At 48.7% G+C, this 12,974-nt stretch overlaps 1 pseudogene; it reads right to left on the bottom strand.

Annotated features, from left to right (window-relative positions):
• Positions 1–2,402: 2,402 nt before the first annotated feature.
• On the bottom strand, positions 2,403–7,404 carry LOC123102458 (putative disease resistance protein RGA3; annotated as a pseudogene).
• Positions 7,405–12,974: the final 5,570 nt, after the last annotated feature.

Raw genomic sequence — 12,974 nt, 5'->3', positions numbered from 1 at the left:
CCGCAGAAATATCTAGTTCCCCGCCCCTCCCTCGATCAAAAGCCACATTTACACTGTTCCTCTTTGCTTTCCAAGTTGCCGAACATCAAATTCCTTCACACCAAATAATATACTATTACTGACAAATCAAATCAAATAAAACCGTAATACAGTATGGCCATCACTTCGGCCAACAAGCTAACGTAAATTTAGCTCCTACTAGTTTTCAGTCTTGCTAACAAGTAAAACAGAGTTTGACAACAGGGCAACAAGCTGTGCTCAGATGAACATCAGCAATCGATACATCACAAGCACACTGAATAAATAGCTGAATAGGAAGTTGTATCTTCTGGTGAGTGAACAATAAATTCAACTATAGACAACACTTAAAGTAAATGTTTAACGTGGGTGGAATAATTTATGGGTCGGATACATATGTGGACATGAGTTCAATCAACGATCCCAAAAGTAAACTGAGTAGGAGGAGCCTGTAGAAACATGCAAACTACGCCTAAACATGCAAACTACTGCTACGCCTAAATAATTTCATACAAATTTGTATAAACATGCAAACTACGCCTAAACATGCAAACTACTGCTACGCCGCGGCCGCTGCCCGCCTTTTATATGTCGAGGAGCCTGTAGAAACGGGTGTAGTCGTTGTTGTCGTCTTTGTCGTCGCGCGCCCCGCCGGAGCCGCCGCCGTCCCTGCTGGACCCCTAGCCAGGGTCGCCGACCCGCGTGGGGTTGGACGGACCGACCTTGTCCTCCTCATCGCTGCCGAGGACGACGACGCGGCCCTCCTCGCGTCCGTGGCGCGCGGCCTGACGCCGGGCGTGGAGATCCGCGTATGCCCGGTGCTGGCGGAGCACCTACTCGCGGACGTAGTCGTCCCTCACCCACTTGAGTGTGGCCCCGTCATTGGTGGCCATCTCCGCGTGGGTTTCACAGGGAGCAGCCCCAGCTCGGTCTTCGGCCGGACCAGGCGAAGAGAGCGCGGGGAGGGGCGGGCGCCCTCGTTGATGATGAGGGCCCCGTTGCGGGTGAGGCGACGTATCGATGTAGCCGGAGGAGAGCGAGCCCGACGAGGAGGACGTCCCCGGATCCATTCGCCGCGGCGTTCAGGAGCTGCCACGACCGCGAAAAAACGACGTGCGCGGCGGGTACTCGAGGCATGGCGTGTTGCCGGTATCGATGTGGTCGAGGACGGCCTCGAGGGTGTGGCTGGGCACGCCCCACAACTCGCGCCGCCCGTCGGCGTTGAGGTGGCTGCGGGGGATGGTGCCGCTCGAAGAACATCGTCCACATCGCGTGGCTGTCGACGATGTACCTCAGCTTGTTCCGCTACGCCTCCGGTAGCGACGAGCGGATGCGGGCGATCTCGGCCCGCCCTGTAGCCACTTCGGGCACCGGTGATACCGGGACGCCACCGGCGCTCAGCTTCCACGAGCCCGGCACCCGCATGTCCGGGGGTGCCGGATAGTCGGCCTCTTAGGGGAGGCATGCCTCGTCCTCGTAGAGATGGCGTCGCCGAAACCGTTCGCCGCCGCGGAGTACTTCTCAGCCATTGCTCGTCGGTGGGGAAGAGGGGGAAGAGTTGCTCTCTGAGGGGGAGGGAAGGCGAGTTGTGTTGGTTGTGGCGTCCACTGGTGGGGAGGCCGTATTTTATAGCCTAAGAGGGGGTGGTGAGCCTGCATGCCGGGCTAGGCGTTGAGGGAGCGGGCGGGACGCGCGTCGGTGGCGTCTTCACTGCACTACCCATGAGGCATCAATGGAGGCTGACCGGTGCGGCTACGTCACAACCTTGGCATTGATTCCTGCGAGAACCGAGGCGATGAGGACGACGAAGCGACGTCTCGCTGACTAGGCAGGCCCATCCCCGTTCGTGCCAAAAGCGCTTTTCCCGATGCCCCTAGCGCACCGGGTTCGGCTAGGGTCCGCCGGCGCCGGTTTCAGCCCTAACCGGCGAAAAACGGGCTCTTAAGGACGCGACTGAACCGTTTTTTGGATGCTGGCGGCAAAAAAGGGCTGAGGATGGCTCTCAACCGATCGAAGGTCTCAAATCTTTTCTGAAGCTGCTCAACTGAACTATGCCGCTGCGTCCTGTACGACGCATGCAGCGGATGCCGCCGTTCATTGGATCGAGTATCCCACGGCTCTTCTACTCCAGTATACTCGGTTCAGTAACTAATTTTTTATTACTAACATGCACCGTCTGCTCGCGCTCCGAAACTGAAAAACCAACAAGAGAGAGCTATGCTGATCAACATGAACCAAACTCCAAAAACAAGTTAGTTTGGAGCACCAGGGGAGCAAGCTCAGTCAAGAGGGATGAAGAATAATAACAGGGCATGGAGTTGATCAGGTGGGATAAAGTACCTGGCCACAACGATACAAGTTCCGTCACATAGTAACAAGCTCAGGAGAGCGTAAGCAAGCCATTTTTTTAACTGAAACCAAGTGTCGTAGTAGACACTAGTGATCAACAGCACAAACCTAAAAGAAGAACTAAGCGAGAGAAAACGGCCTAACACTCTTAACATTCAGTGCATTCACATTAGATGAATCCTCTGAAATGCAGAGCAGCCTATCTAAGTGGAGAGGGAAGTAGGTTTTTAATCATACAACACTTCAAACGAGGTAATAAAGAAGGAGAAACGTGAGACAACATTCATGAAATAGCAACACATCCTATCGGTGGAAAAGGGGAAAGCGCCAGGACCTGCAGTTTCGCTGGAAGTTCCAGCCAACTTGTTCAAATGCCCTTCACTGTCTTGTGATGCCTAAAGCCTCTCTGGATTGATTCAAGACCATCAGACGTGTCCTTCACTGCCTCTCTGAAACGTCAACCAGTAGCAAATGGATTAACAAAAATAAGCCGAGTTAGTAGCAGATCGTCCATTATACACACAAGAGGCAATGTTCACACGTACAAAATGGCAAAACAAGGCAGCAAAAGGGATTACATTCTTACTTGCTGGATCACAAAAAATCTTTCCTGGGGATGTGCCCAATCTTTTGCCAGTTTGGATGTCCGGCTGTTTTACAGGACTCCGTCAACTCATCGCTGCAGGAAGCAAGATACAATTGCTCAATAGACTGGGGCAGTGTTGGAAGAGACCGGATATTCTTGCATCCCACGATATGCAGTTCCTTGAGCAACGTGAGGTGCTCCATGTTGCCTGCTAAGGAGTCCCAGCTGCAGGACCAAATCTCGAGCACACGAAGATGAGGGAAAGCATCAAATTCAGGACCAGGTCCTAGTTGGCTGCATCCCCAGAGATAAAGATTTCGCAGGCCCTCTGGGCCACCGCTCTGCTTACCCACCATCCAATCTGGGTACCTTGAACCTCTGTATCCAAATATATCAAGTTTTTGAAGCCCCGCAGGAGGGCACAGGCCCTCAAGTACCTCTGCTTCAACTTCTGAACTGCACCTGGTATCATCATCCCATTCGAAACTCAGTTCTGTTAACCGTTCCTTGGCAGCTAGATTGGCTTCAAGAGCTTCCTCCTTGCTTTTAACATTTTGCAGGCCCTTGATTCTCAGTCGTCCTTGAAGCTTGTTTAGGTCCCTCAGCTGCCTTATCTCATAACCCTGTTCATTGCTTACTGTGAAGCATGGTAGTGTTTGGAGTGAGATCAGCCTGCCCAAGTTAGGGAATTTCAAGTTTGGCCAGCAGAACATGTGCCGCAAGTTAACAAGGTCAGCAAAGGGGAATTCCAACATTCGGCCGCCGCTAAAATCTAGTAGCTGGATATTGTGAAGTTTCGTTAGTGCCCTTGGTAAAGTTATAGAGCATGCCATATCTGTCCTGAAAGCAAGATAGCGTAGGTGCTTTAACTGAGCAATAGATTTTGGGACCGATAACTTGTTGGATTTCCTCATTCCAAAATGTTTCTTGGTGAAAGCAATGGCTAGTACCCGCAATTTCGGCAGCCTCTTGCATATACTCTCAATGACTTTTTCCTCGACTGGTGTATCCCCATTAACAGCATCAATGATAAGAGTGCGTAAATTTTCCAATCCAAGGATCTTCTCAGTAATCAATTCTGCATCATAATTCTGAACAAAAAGATGCCGGACATCTCCAGGGACATCCCCTTTCCAGGCTCCTCCTCTCTGGCTCCTTTCATTCTCGATTCTGAAGAAATCACTTCCGACGATCTTTTCTGCTAAATCATGCAGCAGATCATGGATTGCAAAGTAATCTCCTTCTGGTTGCAGAAATGAGCATGATACTAACTCTTGAATGTAGCCCTCAGCTACATCTTCCATCTCCTCTGTTGCACAACTGCTCTTTACAAACCCTTGTGCTATCCACAGGTGAACTAACTCATCCTTTCTCAACTTCAATCTTCTGGGGAAAACATTGCAGAATTCAAAGCATCGCCTGATGTCTGGATTAAGCTGCTTATAGCTCCACCAGAGAGCATCCATGGTGTCATTCAACATGTCAAGCTTTGCAACATTTTTCCAAAAACTGATATTTGGGTTTGCCCCAAGCCGTCCTGCAACTGTTACTGCTGCAACAGGTGATCGATGTAGCTTTTTGGCAATCTCTCTCCCAACTGAGATAAATTCTTCATGAGCACAACTTGTACCATCCAATGCATAATGCATAAACATCTTCAAGTACTCATCCTCATCCAAACCAGGCATTTTAATAAGTTCATTGGCACATAGAGCACCAGCTGCATCTTTTGTTCGAGCTGTCACCAGCATTTTGCTTCCTTTCGCCCCAACAATAAGCGGAGAGATTAGTTCCTCCAATTGTGAGTCGTGCTTTTTTTCACCCAGAGATCATCCAATATCAAGAAGAAACGTTTGCCACGCAACGCTTCCTTCAACTTCTCTTCCAGCTCTTCATGATCTGAAATATTGGAGTGCCGATCTTTGGTAATATCCTTCAGCATGTCATGAAATATATCATCCACACTAAAAGTCTCGGACACATGAATGCACATGATGGCGTCGAAAAGTTTCTCCTTGCATTCCTTCTTTATGTAATCTCGAATATATCCTGCAAAGGTAGTCTTCCCAGACCCTGCAATACCATATAAGCCAATCACAGAGTAACATGGACTAGACCTTGGTGCATCACCCTGTGGTGTCTCACGGAGCCTTGCCATGATATCATCACGCAACAGCTCTCGACCAAATACCTTCTGCTTGCTAGAAGCTCTAATTCTGCTCCTATTCTTGTTGGCAATATCATTCGGTGCGTTGTTGCTTGCCACGCGGAAGAGTGGTGATTTCTTCACTTCACTGATGATGCTTTCTACCTTCTCTATTCTTTTCTTCAATTTCCGTCTTAAGATAGCAGTAAGGACAAAATCTAACGCAGTGGCATTCTCCTGCAAGAAGTAAAATCTGAAATGAGTATGCCAGTCACATATCTTTTCTATCTATTACAAAAACCATTGGTAGAACAAAAATGACCACAAGTAAATAAAACACGAATAATATTATTAGAGCACAAACGATAAACAAGGGTATATATGATAATGATAACAAATACGGTTTACATTCCGAATCATAATTGTTGTACACACAATGCTCTATTACGACACAAATACTATTTTGCGACTTACATCAGATGAAGCAAACTGGTGGGCCATGATTCGACGTGGCCTTGTAGAAGAACCACGGAATTAGTAAGTTCGCAGCATCAGTTCTTTTATTTTCTTTGCTGACCTTATTGAATGATGTGAAATAATGTGCCATGGAATACAGTGTCAGTTGGGGAGGTTAAAGAAATCATACTTCATTCTGTTGTGGCCAGCGACTCGGTAAAAAATGTGCCATGGAATTTCATAGCCATTACATATATTTCGTTAAATCAATGGTTACGGTGTATAGGTTCACGCCTAAAATCAAAAGCTTATCACTTTTCAAAATTAGTTGTGGCGTATTTGGTCTTCTTCATTTAATATTTAATATCCCCCCCCCCCCAAACCCACCCACACACACACACACACATCTAATTTGAATAAAGTATCAATTATTTGGCACATCATGACATCCATATGAGAATGTTACCCTCACAATTACTTTAAAATTCGGAAGTTATACACAACATTTGAAAAAGTATGGATGCGGTGAAATGGCTCCCAAGTGCACATGCTTCCAGGACTAATGGATGATTCAAAAAAGAAACAGCTTTACACATGTACATAAAGGGCAAATGAGATGAGGAGTAGGTGATGGAATTGGGTGTACCTGGTAACTTGTGATGCCAACCACATCATAGGACCAGTCTCGATAAAAGCGGGCAAACTCAATTGCATGAACTAACCAGTAGAATGTGGATCTACAATAGTTCTTGCAGAAGCCAAACAAGCTATACCAACAAGAGAGCCAGATCCACGAGGAATCCGAGTGCGCGGCATTTGTCGCCACTGGAACCGGTCCATTTGAGGCCACAACACTGGTCACCACCGGAGCAGGCTCGCCCAAGGGTGCAGCACTGGCTGTCATAGGAAGTACATCCTCTGACCCACGCAAGGAGATCTTCCGCGCACACTGCTGTAGCCGAGCTGATCCACTCCGGACGATCCACGCGCAGCTGGTTTTGAAGCCAGCAATACACAAGGAGATCTTGGGCGCCCACTGCACTAGCCGAGCTGATTTTGTGTGGACGTTGCGTGCAATCCACGAACAGCTGGTTTTGAATCGAGCAATGCAGGAGGCAACGGCATGGTAGAGGCTGTGGCAACACCTCAGGACGATCTTGTCCTGAGCATCGTCGAAGATGTCTTCCGTATCCTCCAGAGCGTGCCTCAGCATGGCGGCCATCTTGTCCAGCGCGGCCACGTCGCACTTCAGTTTCTTTTCTCTCTGCACCATCCTCTCTTCGTCCACGGCCCGCATCGTCTGCTGTAGCTCCGGGATGATGCGGATCTCCAGCTCCCGGAGCTTGTGCGACGCGTCGAATCCGAGGCAGGAAAAGATCTTGGGCAGGAGCAAGGTGATGATGGGCGAGAGCAGCCAGCCAACCACGGTGACGACCGCGGCAACATCCCAGTTCCAACCACCGGCGGCCATGGGATGCGGTGGATTTTCTTGTAAGGATCTGCCAATGAACAGTGTGAGATGGGGAAATTTTATCACCGGAGGCGGCGGGGTAGAAACAGAGAGAGCGAGAGGGGCGGTCTGGAAAGAGAAGCGGTCGATCTCCGGTTACCTTGTTGACGAGGAAGAAAGCGTCGCCGTTCGCGGCGGTGGAGGGATGGTTGGGAGTCGCCGGTGGAATGGATGGAGCGCGAGCGGCCGGGGATCTTGGGCGTGGGAGACAGAGAATGCGCGTGGGGGTCTGGATCCAAAGCGGTGAGGCTGCAATCATGAAAGAGAGAGAAAGAGAGAGAGTAGCGCGTTGCCTCCGACGAGACGACGGTGGGGTAGCGCGTTGCCCAACCGTGACTTTGCGCAGACAGTGTGGGTCGAGGCAGCAGCAAAGCGGCCACTGCCCTGAGCAATGCATCCTTCGCCCTTTTCGCACATGCAGACTACCAGCACTTCGACTTCTCCGGGTTTATGCTAGCAGCAAACTGTTAAAATAAATCCAAGGCATTATCGTTGATATCCGTGGACCAAGCAATCACACAAGCACGACACCGAGATTTGTTAACGAGATTCACCGATATAGCTACATCCCGGGGCATATGACTGCGGGCGCTCCTCCCCGTGACACCGTCACAATACTGTACACCAGCCATCCGGGCGCCGGCACACGCCGCCGGCTCCCCCTCGCACGTCTTTGCTATTATGTTGGCATAGGTTACATCGTGTGTCTAGCCCCGCTATATATGAGAGGCTTAGGATACAAGTGTCCTACTAGGAAACGACTCCACATCCTATGTAAACACAATACAACTCATAGTCCAACTATAACCTACCTTGTACACTATATTCGACACAACTCCAACATACTCCACTTTGGCGAATATTCTTCACCATCTTCAATGTGTCCATGCATCAAACTTCCATGTACATTGGACTTGAGCTTAGCCCATGAGTATCGCTGCTACTCCAATAACTCCATGTGACTCCACCTGCAACTTGTAGTCCCTTCTTTTCTTGACCACAGTCAACACTCGAGCAAAATTAAGTCCCTTTTACTCTAGTTTGTGCTCCCAACTTCCAGAGTATCCGTCCGACGCCATCACACACTGACCACTGACCTGCGTGAAAGTGAACAACTCATATATTGGATGTCACATAAGAGTTACCTGAACTCAACATCACCGCTCCTTTCTTGACCGTTTGTCTGAAACTTGAAAGAATTTCACCGTTACTTGTAGTCATTCTGAGTCAAATTCGCAGCTGTCTCACCACATGTATGACTACCAGAGTCCTGGTTTGTCTTCATGTCCCATGCATACCGCACGCCTCGCCGCTATTACCGCGTCGAGCCTCCGCTGTCCCGGTCGAGTCTCAAGGGCCGCGAACCTACACCACTCAACCCCCACTGCAGAGTACCTCCGATCATCACCGACCGATGATGAGTTTCACGCTTTCATGAGACCACTGGGCTCCTATCCGAATTGCGTGCCTCTTGCTTTTTTTCCGCTGAATAGGCTTTGACTCTCTGTCGACTTACGCCATAACCCCTCAATCAGCAGCCAGTGAAGTCTTCCGTCAGACTCCAGCTCCACCTTCAACATGACTCCATGGTAGATGAGCAATCCAGCCCCGCGCCCCGTTGACTTCAACCTCTCATGTGCGCACCGTCTTGAATCAATCCCGCTCCATAGTCTTCTCAAAGCCACACAAGCCCTCAGGGCCTGCGGCACGTGTTTCCACGCCCCAGAAGTCGGTCACCATCAGCATCACGCTCCTATGTCATCGCAGATACCACAACCATCTTCTGTACCAACCGACTTGCATCGATCCGTCAGACTGTCTAGTCCGATCCAGCTGAACTTGTTCGGCTGCACGACACGCGAAGCCTTGATGGACATCACCAATCTGCCATCGTGATGGTAAAACCTCATGTGCACCTAGCAACACTTCGAAAAGAAAATTTAACTCCCATGGTAGTCTCAATGGGTGCGTCAAGCCTTTGCCCGCGTAACCTACAAAGCTCCCTTTTCTTTATCGTGTCGTTGTCCATGCCACGTCAATAACATTACCGCAGATTGGTCTTCCTTTTTGTTTGTCTCAAACAAATCTCACGTGTTTTGCATCAGCATGTACCGATGTACGCGCAGCCTCATGGCTCATGCATCACGCGCTAGCGACCTCCCGAGCCGGCCATTGTGCCCAGCCATCGGCCAGCAAGCGTCCACCTTTGGGCCGCTTCTCGCACAAGCCCTTCGCAGAGCTTGTGGACCGTAGCCGCTGCCAGCCTGCCACCCGTATGCGCGTCAGACTGGGCCGGCTTGTCCACGTTCCTTCACTGCATCGAGACCGAGTCGATCGATACCTTGATACGTCGCCAGCTCGATCCGACCTCGCCGGGATTTATGTATGCTCGCCCGATTGATGCACCTGATCAATCGCCGCATCTCGCCTGATGCTTTCGCCGCCTGTCCCTGTCGATCCAATCCGCCACGCGCACATGCGCCGATCACTTCCTCCAGATCAACAAACCAGCAACCTCCCGACAACCTAGCTCATAATACCACTTGTTAGAATAAATTTGAGGCATATCGTTGATCATCCGAGGACCAAACAATCACACGAGCACGACATCGTGATTTGTTAACGAGGTTCACCGATATGGCTACATCACCGGAGCATGACTACGGACGCTCCTTCCCGTGACACCGTCACAATATCGCACACCGGCACCCGGGCACCAGCACACGCCGCCGGCTCCCCTTGCGCACCTGTGCTATTATGTTGGCACATGTTACATCATGTGTCTAGCCCCGCTATATATGAGAGGCCTAGGATACAAGTGTCCTACTAGGATACGACTCACATCCTATGTAAACACAATACAACTTATAGTCCAACTGTAACATACCTTGTACACTATATTCGACACAACTCCAACGCAAACCGTCTAAAAAACCAATGGAATTCTTTCTCTTCCACTCTCTAAAAGAAAACTGGAATGCTGGAGTCTTCCCCTAGTTGATGCGTGCGCTGTTAACTTTATGTTGGTTGAATGGCATAAAAAGAAAATCCCTAAAAGAAATTGCTCTCGTATGTGTAAAACTCTCTTGTAGACGTACAAACACGATATAAAGTATGTTTTTTTTATTTTGCATTTTAAACCACCCGCGCCAACGAATTGCCAGAAAAGACCGCATATGAATATAATTGACAAAACTACCGTGGCGGCACCTGTGCCAGGCGACACGTGGCACTTACCCCGATAGCGCATGGGGGCAAGCCATGCCACAGTAGCCCGTGGCGGCAAGTTGCCGCCATAGGCTACGGCGACAGGTTGTGTCCTGCGGACAAAATTACTGTTCTGACCTATGTGGCTAACAAAATCCCGAGTTGACCTCGTTCTAAAATTATTTCCATTCTGACTTTTTGAGGTGACGCCAACATCCCTGGCGTCTGGGTTGCAAAGCAGACGCCACGCACCCTGGCATCTGGCCCCTGGCCCGCACGACCCACCAGTCCTTTGACCTGCTGACGTGGCAAAGGGGCCAGACGCCAGGAACCCTGGCGTTTGGCCCTGGTAAGTGGATAACCCCACGGGAGAGTGTGTGGGTCCCACCCCACACACTTTCCCCAATCCAGCCCGAGCTTGAAAAAGAGTTGCTGCCCCCCACTCTCTCTCACCCCTCACGCTCCCCCCTCAAATCCTCTCCAAAAGGTGCTTCCCTTAGGTGGATCTTTCCATCACTTTGTTGCTTGTGGTAATCTCCCCCAAATCACCCAATTTTTTGGGTTAAATCTTGTTATTTTGGTTGCATTTTTTAGATGTTGGTGGAACCCTAGTTCATGTTTTCTCCCTTATTTTAGTGTGAATGGCTTGGTTCACTTTGGTAATATAGTGATATGCATGGTGTGTAGTAGGAATATTTGCTTGTTGAGTAGAAAGATTGGGGGTTAGGGTTAGTTAGTGTTTAGGGTTAACTTTGCTTAGTGTGTGTAAATTAGTGAAACTTTTGTGGACATCACCAATAATTTAGTGTTGATATGATTTGGATATAATGAGATGTTTTTGGATAAACACCAATTCTCATTCATGCCTTAAATGCATTCATGTTGTTTTTAGATGGAGAGACTTGTTAATGTTCATTACATGGACAAGGTGGCATTCTTGAGTAACAATGCCGACACGGGTGAGGAACCATTGGTTTTTGATACAAAACCTAGCTATGAGGATGTTGTTGCAAAAGTGAGACAAGTCTTAAAGTGGATGGACACCAATGTTGATGTTAAGTTAATAGGAAGGTATGATGTTGGAGTAGGAGCCAAATCTCGCTTGAAAAGTATGCCTATCATCTCACATTTGCATTAGGATGTATACAAGGAAAAGGTTTCCCAATCGGAAGACAAGTCACTTGAATTGTTTGCCACCAAGGTTGAATCTCCTCGGTTTACACTTGATTTGAACCGGCATGTCTCTTCCCCAATGGATGACATGAGTGAGAGGACAATGGTGCCACTTGTTGAGCATAGGGTTGTGGTTGATGCCCCCAATGCTTATCGCCAACTACGTCCATGTCTACCATCTAGTGGAGCAAATGAGGTTGATTTGTATGCCCCCAATGCTTCTAGCCAACCACCAACTAGCCAAGCAAATGAAGTTGAGGTGATTGCTAGTGACGAAGTAATTCAAGAGGATGAAGATGCCCATGATGACGACAAAGAGCAAGAGGAAGGGTTTCATGGTAATGATGTTGGTGACTTGGATGCGTACATAGCGCAAAAGGACATGGATCGTGAGTAGCCTTTTAGGCGTCAATATGCCTATGACTCGGATGACGAGGGTCCGGGTGAATGTTTGGACAAGGATGGATTCACAAAGGAGGAAAACCAAATCCACTTTGAGCTGACAGGCTTAGAAACAAGAACTCACTTGTTTCAAGATCTCAGCCTTGCCCATAAAGCTGTTGTCGATGGTGGAATGAGAATGACGGCGATTGAGCCAACACCATGCCCGGATCCAGGCGAACCAAGGGAGGAGAATGAGGAAGAGAATGCTCATTTGAAGAAAGGAGTGAAGTTTCTGAGCTTGCCTATGCCGAAGTTTTGGTTGTCTGACTATGCCATTCAGAACCATAGGCCATTTTATGTTGAGCACTCGGACATGAAGTTGCGTTACACCATGAAGTGTGAGGGAGAAGGATGCCCATGGAAGGTTCGTGCAAGAAAGCTTAAAGAAACCGAAGAATGGGTGTTAAAAAATTGTGTTGCCACTCATAGGTGCAAACCGCCATTGAAACGACTTAGAAAGACACACCGTCAACTCACATCCGAGTATCTCGGATACAAATGGATGAAAGACATAGCTGTTGATCCAGCCGTGAAAGTGAGGCAAAGTATGGGAAGGCATGGAAGGCAAAGACAAATGCTATTAGGATGTTGTATGGTGGTTACGAATAAGCATACAACCAGCTCCCGAGGTTGTTGGGCGCGATTGCACATAGGAACCTGGGCATGTTTCATGTTTAATGTATCATAGTTTTGTGCAAACCCTAGTTTCTAGTTTTGTGCAAAACCTAGTTTATTTTTCCTAGTGGTTATGCTCAAGGGGTAGGTTAGGTACTCAGTGCGATTTGTGTGTTGCAGATGGCTAAGGGTACTCAGTGGGTGCTTAGCCCTAATGTTCATGTCCAAGGCTTTCCTCCAAGCGTTGTGCAAGTTAGTGAAGTGGACCTCACTTTTGATTGGTTGAAGACTAAATTCATGCTGAAGCAAGGGTTGGAGGAAGACGATTTTGTGTACTACGTTAGCAGGAAGCAGTTAGATGGCCCTGGTGAAAGGAAATTGATTGATATAACTGATGATGATACAATTCATGAAATGCGAAGAATGGGAATGGAAAAGGGTTGTTGAATTGCATTGCTATAGGAAACCGA

This window comes from Triticum aestivum, chromosome 1B (assembly GCF_018294505.1).
Source record: "Triticum aestivum cultivar Chinese Spring chromosome 1B, IWGSC CS RefSeq v2.1, whole genome shotgun sequence".
In the NCBI taxonomy this organism is placed as follows: Eukaryota; Viridiplantae; Streptophyta; class Magnoliopsida; order Poales; family Poaceae; genus Triticum; species Triticum aestivum.
Note: the sequence above shows the minus strand (reverse complement) of the source record. Positions and strands in the feature narration are given on the sequence as shown.